The sequence below is a fragment of the Balaenoptera borealis genome (assembly GCF_965194805.1).
Source record: "Balaenoptera borealis genome assembly, chromosome: 3".
Taxonomy (NCBI): Eukaryota; Metazoa; Chordata; class Mammalia; order Artiodactyla; family Balaenopteridae; genus Balaenoptera; species Balaenoptera borealis.
Window position 1 is genome coordinate 107,857,297 of NC_138866.1, and position 14,715 is coordinate 107,872,011.

General features: G+C 44.5%; 1 long non-coding RNA gene across 1 annotated transcript; it reads right to left on the bottom strand.

Moving 5' to 3' along the window:
* Window positions 1-8,880: 8,880 nt before the first annotated feature.
* Window positions 8,881-13,459, bottom strand: LOC309626248. Its single transcript, XR_014243072.1, has 2 exons — window positions 13,120-13,459; window positions 8,881-12,811 (listed from the first exon to the last, which is right to left on the bottom strand). It is a non-coding gene; the product is annotated as an uncharacterized lncRNA (long non-coding RNA).
* Between the last annotated feature and the right edge of the window lie 1,256 nt (window positions 13,460-14,715).

Sequence of the window (14,715 nt, forward strand, 5' to 3'; positions counted from 1 at the left end):
AGGCCAAGAGCCCCAAAGGGCAGAGGCTACAGAGGGTGGGGATCCTGTGTCCAGGCGCTTGTGGCCTGAGCCCTCGCTCTTCGCTCTCCTAGACGAGACTTGAGGGCACTCTGCTTGCATGTGAAACACCCAGGAAAACTCTCCTTTCCCACAGAGGAACTCCTCTTTATCTTTCTCGAAACCTGGAGCCCTCTTAGGCAAGCTTGCATTTTGTCTGTATGTGGTAGAGAGTGAAATTCAGAGAAGTACTGGTGCTACGTGTGCAGGCCCCGTGGCGTTCTGTGTGTGGCGCTTTCCTGCCCTTCCTCAGGGCTTTCTCCTTGGTTGCGGGTGTGCTGGGCAAGGGCAGTGCGTGGGGCGGCGGGTTGGGGGGCATCGTGTGTGGTGATGGGGGTGGTGAAGGCCAGGGTCGCGGCGGGAATGTGCCGAGGACCTGCTTGGTCTTCCTTAGGAGCAAACCCATCAAGTCTCTTGTGGGTTCCTCGGGCCTTACTCTCAGGTGGGGGAGCTTCAGACTTCTTTAGCCAGCACTTGGGAAAGGCAAGTCAGACGGAAAAGCAGTCAGAGGTGCTGGGGGCCCTGCTTGGGACCCCGCCTTGGTCAGCCTGGATCAGCGGGAGGCAAAGGGAACCTATGAACTGAGTGAATCCCCATGCTGAGCTGTGCCGTTCCTCCCGGTTATAATCTCATGGAATCCTCATAAAACTCTCCATTTGGAGATGACACACTGCATCTCAGAGACGTGCCTTGCCCAAGGTTCCCCACTACGAGGTGCAGCCTTGGGACGCCTGGGGTGCTTGTGCATTGCACACAGGTGCTCACAGAGGCTTGGGCCACCTCAAGGCGGGGGGGGGGTGCTCCTCCTGCTCAGGTGCCTTAACTGCTAGGACACGTGGAAACCCTTTCAGACCAGAAGAAAGGGCTATTGTTCTCCAGGCCCTTATCCTACCTTCAAGGGCCCTCGCTTTTAATCACGTTTTAACTGATTATTATGATACCAGGAAGCCAGCGTTAGATTTCATTTACCTTACAGTTTGGGCCCACCAGGAAGTAACCTTTGCTCAGAGCTGAGTGTTCCCTGGGCACCCTGTCTTAGGAGGAAGTTGATGAAAGTTTTGTTGCATCTGCTGCTTGAATAGTTTCCCCCCAACAGTTGGAGCCCCACTCCAGGGGGGTATTAGTCACCCCTGTGTCTTGAGCTGAATCAGATTTTTCTGTGGGCTTAGTCAGCTCACCTCTGGGAGGAGAGGAGCAGCTGTCTCCTCAGGTACCCATATTGGTCGGGCTCTGAAGTTCATGCTCTCAGCCCTGCTGACTATTAAATCCCATGGTTTATCCTCAGCTAGCAACATGTCGGCTCTTTGCCAGGGATACCACCATAAAGTTTGCAAGAAACTGTACTTACGAGGAACTTCTTGAATAGACAGTTATTCGATTTTTCTAATTCAGGGGATGATTGCAATGGTCTGATCTTCTACTGCCTCCAGCATACAAAGCAGTCCTTCTCATACTTAAGTTAGGTAATGTCATTTTTCCACTCAAAACCCTCCAATGGCTTTTTCTGAAGTACCTACTGGGATCTACCAGGCCGTATGTTACTCGCCCTGCCTGCCTACCATTTCTTCCCTCCCTTGAGGGCTTCTTGACTCACCCTGACTTTTTGCTCTGGTCACATTACCTTGTGTGCTGTTCATCCTACTGTTTCCTCCCTACCTCGGGGCCTTTGCACTTGCTGTTCCCCCAGGTATCCACGTAGCTTCCTCACTTCTTGCAGGTCATTACTCAAAGGTGACCTTCTCACTGAAACCTTGCCTGACTACTCCCTAGACTCTTCCTCCCTCCAGCACTCCCCTTTTCTTTGTTAGTTTCCATAACACCCATCTGATATACCATATACTTTTTTTTTTTTTTTTTTTTTTTTAATTTTTGTCTGTGTTGGGTCTTCGTTTCTGTGTGAGGGCTTTCTCTGGTTGTGGCAAGTGGGGGCCTCTCTTCATCGCGGTGCGCGGGCCTCTCACTGTCGCGGCCTCTCTTGTTGCGGAGCACAGGCTCCAGACGCGCAGGCTCAGTAGTTGTGGCTCACGGGCCTAGTCGCTCCGCGGCATGTGGGATCTTCCCAGACCAGGGCTCGAACCCGTGTCCCCTGCATTGGCAGGCAGATTCTCAACCACTGCGCCACCAGGGAAGCCCCCATATACTTTTACTTTATTGTGTATTGCCCATTCCTTTACTCTAGGATTTAAGCTTTCTGAAGCAGGATGTTATTTGTGCTTGCTTGCTTGCAGAGAACAGTATCAGGCAGTAAGGTGCTCAAATACCTGAGTGAATAGATGAATGACCGTCTCCAACACAATGCCTTTAGAGGCCAGTTACGTAACTTAAAAGTATGAAATGACTGGAATAAAAACAAAGGCGGGTGGAGAGTTGAGACGTGCACATCCCTGCTAAGAGCATTAACTTAAACAACAGCAATAACAATCATAAAACAGTCCCAGCTACACCAAGCCCATGTGTGTGCTGCTAGTTTGTGACTGGGTATGTCAGATGGGCTGATCTTCCAGACCTGGACTTCCCTAGAATTGCCATCAGTAAATAGCTCTGAGGAGAGGTGCCCATGGTTTTCCTTGAGGGATCTTCTAAGAAGTAGTTCTGTGAAACTATCATTTTGAACATTCTAAAGATAATGATGATTGTTCATTACACTGTATCTGTAGAAGAAATTTTTTTTCTCCTATTGGTATCAGGTCAGGTATGTGTTTCTCAAACCATTTTATTTTTGAATCAGATAGACCCTAGGACTCATGTTACCGATAGTTGTTTTTCCAGGTAGAAAATTCAGAATTGAAATTGTAACCCTCTTAAAGGTGTGAGACGTCCTGACATACATTTTGTATTAGCCACGTTCCTGATTCCGTATTATGTCCTGTCCCTTTTGTGCCTTTGCCTCATCTTTCTTACTCAATCCTAATCCAATAAGAAAAGAAATGAACTGAATACTTAACTTGCTCAGGCTTCTAGGAATAAACAACATCCAGAATAAATAGAACAGTTTCCCTTTTTCTTCTTACTAATACCCTCCAACTCAAAGGTGTCATGTGCTGTGATAGTCACTGGAAAGTGGGAGAGAAATACAACTGAGGGAGGATCTAAGAGGGAGGGAAGGACAGGAGATGGAAGAGGCTGCAGAGAAGGTTGGAAATAAGTGGTGAGAGGAGCAGAATGAAATGGCTCTTCTCCAAGAATTAGATCACCCCTCTTACTGTACAAGATCAGACCTCGTGAAACACAAAGAACATTCCCACAGTGGCCTGGCCGGCCATAGGTGCTTCGCACAGGTATATTGAAGGAAGTGCAGCTTCTTCTGTTGGGAGGTTTGGGAATATCTAATGGTCTTGTCTCACATTCAGGTTCTGGACCCCTCTGGTTTCCTTATGACTCACAAGAGTGGGGGTCCCACCCGGCTGTTACTGACTATACCATCCCAAGAAGACTGTCACTCATTGACTTTTAGAGGTCCTCCCTTTGTTCATTTCTCAGGAACTTCATATTTGTGATCAGGACAAATAAAAATCACATGCCTGAGCCTCTAGCTGGCTGAGCACAGCTATGAAACTGACAGCAATCCTGACACTAGGGATACTACCCCGGTGACGTACGTGGTCAGAGGAGAGGTCCTTATTGTTTCTTTTTTTTTTTTAATTAATTAATTTATTTATTTATTTATGGCTGTGTTGGGTCTTCGTTTCTGTGCGAGGGCTTTCTCTAGTCGCGGCGAGTGGGGGCCCCTCTTCATCGCGGTGCGGCCTCTCCTGTTGCGGAGCACAGGTTCCAGACGCGCAGGCTCGGTAGTTGTGGCTCACGAGCCCAGTTGCTCCACGGCATGTGGGATCTTCCCAGACCAGGGCTCGAACCCGTGTCCCCTGCATTGGCAGGCAGATTCTCAACCACTGCGCCACCAGGGAAGCCCCCTTATTGCTTCTTATCTGACTTTATCCACGAAATGCCCGAGTATCTCCCAACCTCTGTGATCCGCTAATGCATTTACTGTGAGTGCAGAGTAAGTGTTTAACTTTGCCTGTTTTTTCATTAGTATCGTTATTCTAATAATTGTGTTGATTCATATGTTGCAAGAATGTTTCCTCATTTCCCTCCAGGAGGACTGTACTCTGAATATTGCTTGATATCTGGAAGCCCTTTATGATGCTTAGCAACTGCATGACTCATGGCTGCCCATAAGCTCTTGTCAGTTTAAGAGAATGGTTCTATTATCTCCTCTAGCCGGTTTTCTTCCTGCTTTCATCACACACACACACCCTTCCAATTTTAAAAAGAACCCGAAAAGGTGGGTGTCCCACCTATCTACTCAAGTTCCTCTTGTCTTTTCTTCTGACAGGGAGCTCAACTCATTATTTGATCTCCCCATGGCCAGAATTAAGTAAAACATGATTTATCAAGCACCTTCTACGTGTCACATACTGTTCTAGGGAGCGGGGAGGTAGCAGTGAACAAAACAAACTCTCCTTCCTTCCTGGAGCGAACTTTGCAGTGAGGGGAGAGAGGCAATAAACGAAATAGGTAAAAGACGTGACGGTAAGCGTTAGGGAGGTAAATAAACCAGGAAAGGGGGTCAGGACATGTGTGTGCCCGTGTGGAGGGACGTATCTTGGAAGTGAGGATTCAGCGAAGCTTGTCCTCGGAAGGTGGCATTTGAGTCATGACTTGCAGGAGTGAGCCATCCAGGTAACCAGGGACAAGTGTACATGTACTAGAATACAAGTAAGAACGGAGCCCCTGAGGAAGGGAGGTATTGGCGGGCCAGGAGCAGCAAAGAGACCCACGGCTGGAGCCGTGGCCAGAGGAGTGGTCTGAAAAGCGAAAGGGGTGAGGCGGATGACATAGAAGGGCCTAGAAGGGCCTAGTAAGGAATCTGGCTTTGGCTGATGTGAGAGCCATTAAAAGGTCGTGAGCAGAGCCGTGACATAATCTGGCTTGAGTTTTAGCTGTTCCTTGTAACTGCTATGCGGAGAAGAGCAAGGGTCAAGGAAGCTGGGAGCCTGGTTAGATGGCAGCGTGGCCTCAGGGTGGTGACCTGGGGGGGTGGATGAACCCTCAGCGGCCCACATAGCACCCTAAGGTGGTGACTGGTCTCCTGTCTAAAACCATCAAAAATATTAAAGATGAAAGTTCTAAATCAGGTGGTTCCTATTTAATCATAGAACAGAGTTCAATAAATGGACACTTGGTTCTATTAAGAATGATAAAAGTGATATTGGAGGGCTTCCGTGGTGGCGCAGTGGTTAAGAATCCGCCTGCCAATGCAGGGGACGCGGGTTCAAGCCCTGGCCCCGGGCAGATCCCACATGCCGCGGAGCAGCTAAGCCCGTGCGCCACAACTGCTGAAGCCCGCACGCCGTGCTCCGCAATAAGAGAAGCCACTGCAATGAGAAGCCCGCGCACCGCAACGAAGACCCAATGCAGCCAAAAATAAAAATAAATAAAATAAATTTATTAAAAAAAATATTGGTGAGTTGTTTAAACTTTACAAGAGTTTTATACACACAGCTTCATTTAGTCTTTTTAACTAGCTCATGCGTCTTTTTAACTAGATACTATTGTCTATTTTAATTTAAATCATTATAAGAAAATTAGTACAAGATAAAATAAAATTCAGACAGAGCCAAATGGTATGAAAATGAAAAATAAAGGCTTCCTTGCTCATGTCAGCCCTGTCTCCCTCAGACCATCTCAGTTTTTCAAGAGCCTAGAGAGAAATCATCTAGCACATAAAAGCAGGCAATTTATATCTCCCACCCAAACCAGATCAACCCAGCACCGTTTTCTGTGCCTTGAGTTTTTTCACTTAATAATCCATCTTCATGCCCTTTGCACATTCACACAGGGGATCTATCCCCGGTCTTAATGTCTGCGTAGGTTAGGTTCAAACCTTGGAGTTCTATTTTAAATAACATGACAGGAAAATCTTGAGAGATGAGCAGAGTTAGTCGTTTTGTAAAACAGGAAACTGGTTCAGGGAGAGAAGGTGACTGGCCCCTTGTTTTGCAATGAGTGAAAGAACTAAGCCTCAGGTGTTGGGTCAGTTCCTTGTGATTCCCACAATAACCAAGAAAGCGTCCTCAGGAGTGAGAGGAACAGAAAGCAAATTGGCCTGTTAGAAATGGTGTGGGAGGGGCTCTTGGACTATCCAGGAGCCACAAAGGAAAATCTCCTGCAGCCCTCTCCTCCTCCTGTCCTCAGGTTCCTGTCAGTAAAGAATGGCTTTGATCCTTTGACGCAGCTGCTAAGGGCTTAATAAGGAAGCTCTTAAACCAGGGGAGCAATTAAGCTGTCAGGCGTGAGATCACCTAGTAGAGTGATTGCCACAGTCTCAGTGCTAAGCCACTTGCCTGTTTGCATTTCTCTCTGTGTCATTTCCTCTGCTGGGTGGGACGTATGCCTGTGAAAGAAGTTCTCTCCTGTTTTTATACATTTTATATTAAATTATTTTATATTGGAGTATCATTGATTCACAATGTTGTGTTAGTTTCAGGTGTATACCCAAAGTGATTCAGATATACATATCCAAGTATCCTTCAAATTCTTCTCCCATTTAGCTTATTACAGAATATTGAGCGGAGTTCCCTGTGCTATACAGTTGGTCCTTGCTTGTTATCCGTTTTAAACGTAGCAGTGCGTACATGTCAATCCCAAACTCCCAATCTATCCCTGCCCCCGCCCTTCCCCCCCCAGTAACTGTAAGTTTGTTCTAAGTCTGTGAGTCTGTTTCTCTTTTGTAAATAAGTTCATTTGTATCATTTTTAAAGATTCTGCATATAAGTGATATTATATGATATTTGTCTTTCTTTGTCTAACTTACTTCACTTAGTATGGTAATCTCTAGGCCCATCCATGTTGCTGCAAATGACATTTCATTCTTTTTAATGGCTGAGTAATGTTCCATTGCTTCCATGTCTTGGCTGTTGTAAACAGTGCTGCAGTGAACATTGGGGTGTGTGTTTTCTTTCAAACCATGGTTTTCTCCAGATATATGCACAGGATTGCTGGATCATATGATAGCTCTATTTTTAGTCTCTTAAGGAACCTCAATACTGTTCTCCATAGTGGTTGTACCAAGATACATTCTCACCAACAGTGTAGGAGGGTTCCCTTCTCTCCACACCCTCTCCAGCATTTATTGTTTGCAGACTTTTTGCTGATGGCCATTCTGACTGGTGTGAGGTGATACCTCATTGTAGTTTTGATTTGCATTTCTCTAATAATTAGCAATGTTGATCATGTTTTCATGTGCATCTTGGCCGTCTGTATGCCTTCTTTGGAGAAATGTCTATTTAGGTCTTCTGCCCATTTTTTGATGGGGTTGTTTTTTTGATATTGAGCTGCATGAGCTGTTTGTATATTTTGGAGATTAATCCCTGTCGGTTGCATTGTTTGCAAATATTTTCTCCCATTCTGTGGGTTCTTTTTTTGTTTTGTTTATGGTTTCCTTTGCTGTGCAAAAGTTTTTGAGTTTAACTGGGTCCCATTTGTTTATTTTGCTTTTATTTCCATTACTCTAGGAGATGAATTGAAAGATATTGCTGTGATTTATGTCAAAAAGTGTTCTGCCTATGTTTTCCTCTAAGAATTTTATAGTATCCAGTCTTGCATTTAGGTCTTTAATCCATTTTGAGTTTAATGGTATTAGAGAATGTTCTAATTTCATTTTTTTTTAAATAAATTTATTTTATTTTTTGGCTACATTGGGTCTTTGTTGCTGCATGTGGGCTTTCTCTAGTTGCGGTGAACGGGGGCTACTCTTCGTTGTGGTGCACGGGCTTCTCATTGTGGTGGCTTCTCTTGTTGCCACCAACAACAAGAAAAAATTTCAAACTCAAAAGCAGAAAGTGTTTGTAATGGAGCCCTTGCTATGTGTGTGGAGGTGTATCACTGAGCACTCGGGAAATTGAGAAGAACAGAACATGGACCTAGTCCCCCACAGCATTACACCCTGGTGACATGGCACATGCATGTGGTGGGTCAGGTGAATCAGGATCCTTCCCACCATCCTCCTACATTAAAGAAAGGCGGGGTCTTGATAACAATGGGGAAAGGGTGGCAATTCAGGAATAGCATAAACCAAAACACGGAGGTGGGGAAGTGGCAGGAACGTGTGGGGACAGTGGGGAGCACAGTGAGCTGGGAAGTTCAGGTGGGTTAGTGATGAACTAGAAAGGCAGTTTGGTGATGGTAGGGCTTTGGAGGTTAAGAAGAGGTATTTGGACTTGACTTGATCTAAGGCAATGAGCAGTCCTAGAAGATGAGGGTGGGTTGGGAATTCATACAATTGCAAAGCCCATTCTGTGGCCAAATAAAAGGAGTGGTGTGTGTTTGTGTGTGTGTGTGTGTGTGTGTGTGTGTGTGTGTGTGTGTGTTGGCCCTGGGATCACACCTTAGAATGTAATTGCTAGATTGGCATGTAGCCCAACTCTTTGGTGTGAGAAGATAACAAAGACCCAGAGGGTGTGAGGGTCTTGCTCCAGGGTACACTGTTAGTGATGGGTGCAGGTGTGGACACAAACCTGGGCTGTGGGACTGAGTGATGCTCCAGCCTCACTGTCAACCTGCTAAAGGCTTGTAACATGACAGCTTGGAAAAAAGCCCTGAGCTTGGCATCTGGAGTTCAGGGTTCCAATTCCAGCTCTGCTCTGGCTGTGGCTTCCAGACCCTCCTAGATTGGCAGTTTATATATAGTTAAATTGAATCATTGGAAATTAAGGCATAAAGCTTGTTCTTCTTCTCCACCCACACAATCTAAATCATAATTCTGTGTTTTGAAAAGCCCTTTTGTACATATTAGCTCATTTAACTGTTTTTAAATTATTTATTTATTTATTTATTTATTTTTTGGCTGCGTTGGGTCTTCGTTGCTGCGTGCAGGCTTTCTCTAGTTGCAGTGATCAGGGGCTACTCTTCATTGCAGTGTGTGGACTTCTTATTGCGGTGGCTTCTCCTGTTGTGGAGCATGGGCTCTAAGCGTGTGGACTTCAGTAGTCGTGGCCTGTGGGTTCTAGAGCGCAGGCTCAGTAGTTGTGGCGCACGGGCTTAGTTGCTCCTGCAGCATGTGGGATCTTCCTGGACCGGGGCTCTAACCAGTGTCCCCTGCATTGGCAGGCGGATTCTTAACCACTGTGTCACCAGGGAGGCCCATCTCATTTAACTCTTAATCCAATTGTGGGTGTAGTTAGAAGAGATGTTACTTCATGTTACAGAGAAAGAAATTTGGGTTTGGAAAAGGAATAAGTGACTTGTTCTAGGATATTCAGTGAGTAAAGAGTAAAACCCAAGGGTCTTTTTTTTTTTTTCTTTTTAATTATTTATTTATTTTTGGCTGTGTTGGGTCTTCACTGCTGCAGGTGGGCTTTCTCTAGTTGCGGCAAGCGGGGGCTACTCTTCGTTGTGGTGCACGGGCTTCTCATTGCGGTAGCTTCTCTTGATGCAGAGCACGGGCTCTAGGCACATGGGCTTCAGTAGTTGTGGCACGTTGGCTCAGTAGTTGTGGCTCATGGGCTCTAGAGCACAGACTCAGTAGTTGTGGCACATGGGCATAGCTGCTCCATGGCACGAGGGATCTTTCCGGACCAGGGCTCGAACCCGTGCCCCCTGCACTGGCAGGCAGATTCTTAACCACTGCGCCACCAGGGAAGTCCTACATATCTTTTTGTAATGAGCTGCTTTGCCCATTTTGTTAGGTTCATGTTGTACGTAGTTATAGTTTGTTCACTTTTACTGCTGGGTGCACTATTCCACTATGTAAATATGCTACAATTTATATATTCTACTCTTGGTGAACATTTGGGTTGTTTCCTGTTTAGGGCTGTGATATTGTGATATATAAGAAATACATTTTTGCTGTTTGTCTGTGGTTCCTGGCTCATTGTTCCCCAAACCCTTGAAATTTCCTGAGCGATAAGAGCAGTGGGAACGATTTTTTGTTCTAATGGTTGGTCTCTTGTCCTTAGTTGCTTCCGCAAAGACAGAATGGGTGTCTTGTTATTCATAACAAGCCCCTTTCTACCACAACTGGTTTTATGTTAATGAGGTGACTTTTGGAAAGCACCTTAAGGATAGGGGCTGGTTGCCAGGCAACTAATCATATATTTAGAGGGTTGGAATTTTCAGTCTCCCTTCCACCTCCCCTGTCCCATGACCTCCAAGGAGGGGTGAGAGGCTGAAGGTTGAATCAGTCACTAAAGGCCAATGACTTACTCAACAGTGACAACGTAGTGAAGCCTTCATAAAAACAGAAAAGGAAGGGGTTTGGAGAGCTTCCAGGTTAGGAAACCAGAGAGTTTCCATGTGCCACCATGCAGGGTTTAAAACTTCATGAGGACAGAAACTCCTTTGTTCAGGACTTCACCCTATGTACCTAGTCATATGGCTGTTGATTTGTATCCTTTAATATCCTTGGTAATAAACCAGTAATCTAGCGAGTAAACAGGTTTCCTGAGTTCTGTGAGCCCCTATATAAATTGAACCCAAGGAAGGGGTTGTGGGAACTTCTGATTTATAGCCAGTTGGTCAGAAGCTAACCTGGGTTTGTGAGTGTCATATGAAGTGGAGGGCTGTCTTACGGCACTCAGTCCTTAACCTGTGGAATCGGTTGCTATCCCTGGGTAGACTGTGTCAGAATTGAGTTGAATGGTAGGACACCCAGCTGGGGTCAGAGAATTGCTTGGTGGTGTGAGGAAAACCCTCCCCAAGCATTGAAATTGAGTGTGCAGAACTTACAGGGGCTATTAGAGGTAAGGCTCCTGAGAATATTTTTGTACGTATATCTGGGTGAACAGGTACACACGTTTCTGACGGTTATATACTTAGGAGTAGAATTGCTGAGTCAGAGTGTGAATATCTTCAACTTCAGTAGATACTACCAAATTGTCTTCATAGTGGCTGTACCAGCTTATACTCCAACCAGCAGTGTAGGAAAGTTTGTTACTTCACATCCTCACCGACACTTGGTATTGTTAGTCTTTAAAACTTAAAGCCAATCAGCAGGTCTGTAATGCTATTTAATGGTGGTTTTAATTGGTATTTTCCTATCACTCATGAAGCTCAGCATGTTTTCCTGTTTATTGGCCATTTGGATGTCCTCCCTTGTAAATACCTGGTCTCTTACCGTTTTCTTCCTCTTAGTTTCTTGTCTTTTCTCATGGTGCAAAGAAATGCTTTGTTACATTGCAAATGTTATCTTCACCTTTGTGGCTAGTCTTTACACTCTCAAGCCTGCTTTTTTCGCTTGGTAACATATGCATATTGTTCCGCACCTTACCCTTTAAAAATACGGTTGACCCTTGAACATCACAGGGATTAGGGGTGCCCCCCTCCCCAGTCAAAAATCTATGTGCTGCTATCTGCCTCAAAAACGAAGGAACTGATAAATGATTCACTCAAGGGCAGGAAGCTGAAACAGTTTGGTTAGAATCGGGATTGAAACTCTAGTTCTTGTGATTCCACATGCTGCGATCTCTAATCAAACAAACTTTGCCCCACACTCAGTTGACTTGTGTGTTCATCTGTAAAAGGAAACTACAGGTATTAATATTTATTGAAAAAAATTCACCTGTAAGTGGACCTGTGCAGTTCAAACTCATGTTGTCCAAGGGTCACTGTGTATCCTGAGGATCTTTCCATTCTCCCCCCTGCTTTTTATAGCTATAGTGTGTTCTTACAGTAATTTACCATAATTGATTTCAATTAACTTTAATTAGACCCTATTGATGGACACAGAAGTGTTTCTACTACTTGGCAACAATTTATTGCAAAAAATGCTTCAATAGGTCTTATCCTAATGTATCTTTATGCATGCTGAAGTACTTCTGTAGGATAAGATCCTAGAAGTAGCACTGCAGGTCAGAGTAGTTGCATTTTTTATGTTGATAATTAGTGTTACATGGTTCTCTGTAGCGAGAACTCCTTACCTTCTGCACGGTCTCGTCTGTGTGGTTCTGTCATATTTAAATTTTTTCAAATCTAATAGGGAAAAAATGGTGCCTTAATGTAGTTTTAAAAAAAACTTTATTGTACTATGACTGACGTAAAATACTGTGGAAATATTTAAAGTGTACAATTTAAGTTTTGTCAACATTTGTGAAACCATCACAACAGTCAGGTGAATGAACATGTCCATCATGCCCTAAACTTTTCTCCTGTCCCTCTGTATACCCTTCCCTTTCCCTCCCCACTCCTCCCCTCCCTAAGCAAACAAAGATCGGTTTTCTGTCACTATAGATGGGCGGGCATTTTCTAATTTGTCCATTTACCTGTTGGACATGGGAGTTGTTTGCAGTTTATTTTTTTATTATTACAAAAACTATTGGGTTGGCCAAACAGTTTGTTCAGGGTTTTCCGTAACATCGTACGGAAAACCCCGAAGGAACGTTTTGGCCAACCCAATATCATAAGCATTTGTGTAGGAGTCATTGTATGGACATGTATTTCCCTTTCTTCTGGGTAAATACATAGGAGTGAAATAGGTGGATTACATCATAGGTGTATAACTCTTTAAAGAAGCTGCCAAATTGTTTTCTGAAGTACTTGTACTAAATATTTTTTCATTACCACCAGTTGTACTGTTTTTCATTCCTCTTGGGACTTCCAGTTTTTCCACATTCTTAACAACACTTGATAGGACAAATCTTTTTAATTTTGGCCACTTTAATAGGAGTGTAGTGGTATCTTGTGGTTTTAATCTACATTTTCCTAATGATTAAGCATCTTAATGTGCTTTTTTTGGTGAAGTGTCTGAATCTTTAGCCTATTTTTTTTTTTAAATTAATTTATTTATTTATTATTTATGGCTGTGTTGGGTCCTTGTTTCTGCGCGAGGGCCTTCTCCAGTTGCGGCGAGTGGGGGCCACTCTTCATTGCGGTGCGCAGGCCTCTCACTGTCGCGGCCTCTCGTTGCGGAGCACAGGCTCCAGACGCGCAGGCTCAGTAGCTGTGGCTCACGGGCCCAGTTGCTCCGCGGCATGTGGGATCTTCCCAGACCAGGGCTCGAACCCGTGTCCCCTGCATTGGCAGGCAGATTCTCAACCACTGCGCCACCAGGGAAGCCCCTTTAGCCTATTTTTAAATTAGGTGGTTTTCTTATTGCTGAGCTGAGAATTATTTTTTTCTAATATTTTCTTAATACAAGTCCTTTTAAAATATCTTCTTCGTAAATATTTCTCTCCAGTCTATGGCTTGCCTTTTCATTCTCTTAACAGTGTCTTGCAGAGAGCAGGAGTATTTAATTTTGAAGTCCAATTTATCATTTTTCTTTTATATATTGTGCTTTCAATGTCCTACTGGAGAAATTTTTGCCTAACCCAAGGTCACAAAGATTTCCTATGATTTCCTCTAGACAGGATAGTTCTAGACTTTACATTTATATGATTTTGAGTTAGAGGTATGTGTCCAAACTTCTTCTTCTCCTCCCCCTCCTCCCCTCCTCCCCTCCTCCCCTCCTCCCCTCCTCCCCTCCTCCCCTCCTCCCCTCCTTCATTTTTTTTTTAATTTATTTTTTATTTTTATTTATTTATTTTATTTATGGCTGTGTTGGGTCTTTGTTTCTGTGTGAGGGCTTTCTCTAGTTGCGGCAAGCGGGGGCCACTCTTCATCACGGTGCGTGGGCCTCTCACTATCGCGGCCTCTCTTGTTGAGGAGCACAGGCTCCAGACGCGCAGGCTCAGCAATTGTGGCTCATGGGCCTAGTCGCTCCGGGGCATGTGGGATCTTCCCAGACCAGGGCTCGAACCCGTGTCCCCTGCATTGGCAGGCAGATTCTCAACCACTGCGCCACCAGGGAAGCCCCTTTTTTTTTTTTTTTTTGTATATGGATATTCAATTGTTGGAAAGACTATCCTTCCCCAATGCACTGACTTTGCGTATGTTGTTGTCTTAAATCAGTTCATATGTACATGGGTTTTTCTCTTCTGTTCCACTGATCTATTTTTCTATCTTTATACTAATATTAAGCTGTTTTCAATACTGTAGCTTCATGATAAGTCTTGAAATCAGAGAGTGTTAAGCTATTCAATTTTGTTCTTTTTCAAAGTTGTTTTGGCTAATTTGAGTCCTTTGCATGAATTTTAGAATCAGCTTGATACTTTCTACAAAAAAAGGCTGAGATTTAGATTGGGATTGATTGCAGTAAATCTATATATCAATTTGGAAAGCTAATGTTAATTGTGCTTTTACCTTATTGCTGATAATCTTAGGACCTTTAAGATACTTTGAGTCCATTTACATCCCACCTGACTTATATGCTATTTTTTAAAATAAATTTATGTATTTATTTATTTTTGGCTGTGTTGGGTCTTCGTTGCTGTGTGTGGGCTTTCTCTAGTTGCGGCGAGTGGGGGCTATTCTTTGTTGTGGTGCACGGGCCTCTCGCTGTGGTGGCTTCTCTTGTTGTGGAGCACACACTCTAGGCGCACAGGCTTCAGTAGTTGTGGCTCGTGAGCTCTAGAGCACGGGCTCAGTAGGTGTGGTGCACGGGCTTAGTTGCTCTGTGGCACGTGGGATCTTCCTGGGCCAGGGCTCAAACCCGTGTCCCCTGCATTGGCAGGCGGATTCTTAACCACTGTGCCACCAGGGAAGCCCTTATATACTATTTTTGTCAAATATTTAAGTTCTAATTCATTTAAGACCCCACAAGACATAGCTGTTACCATTTTA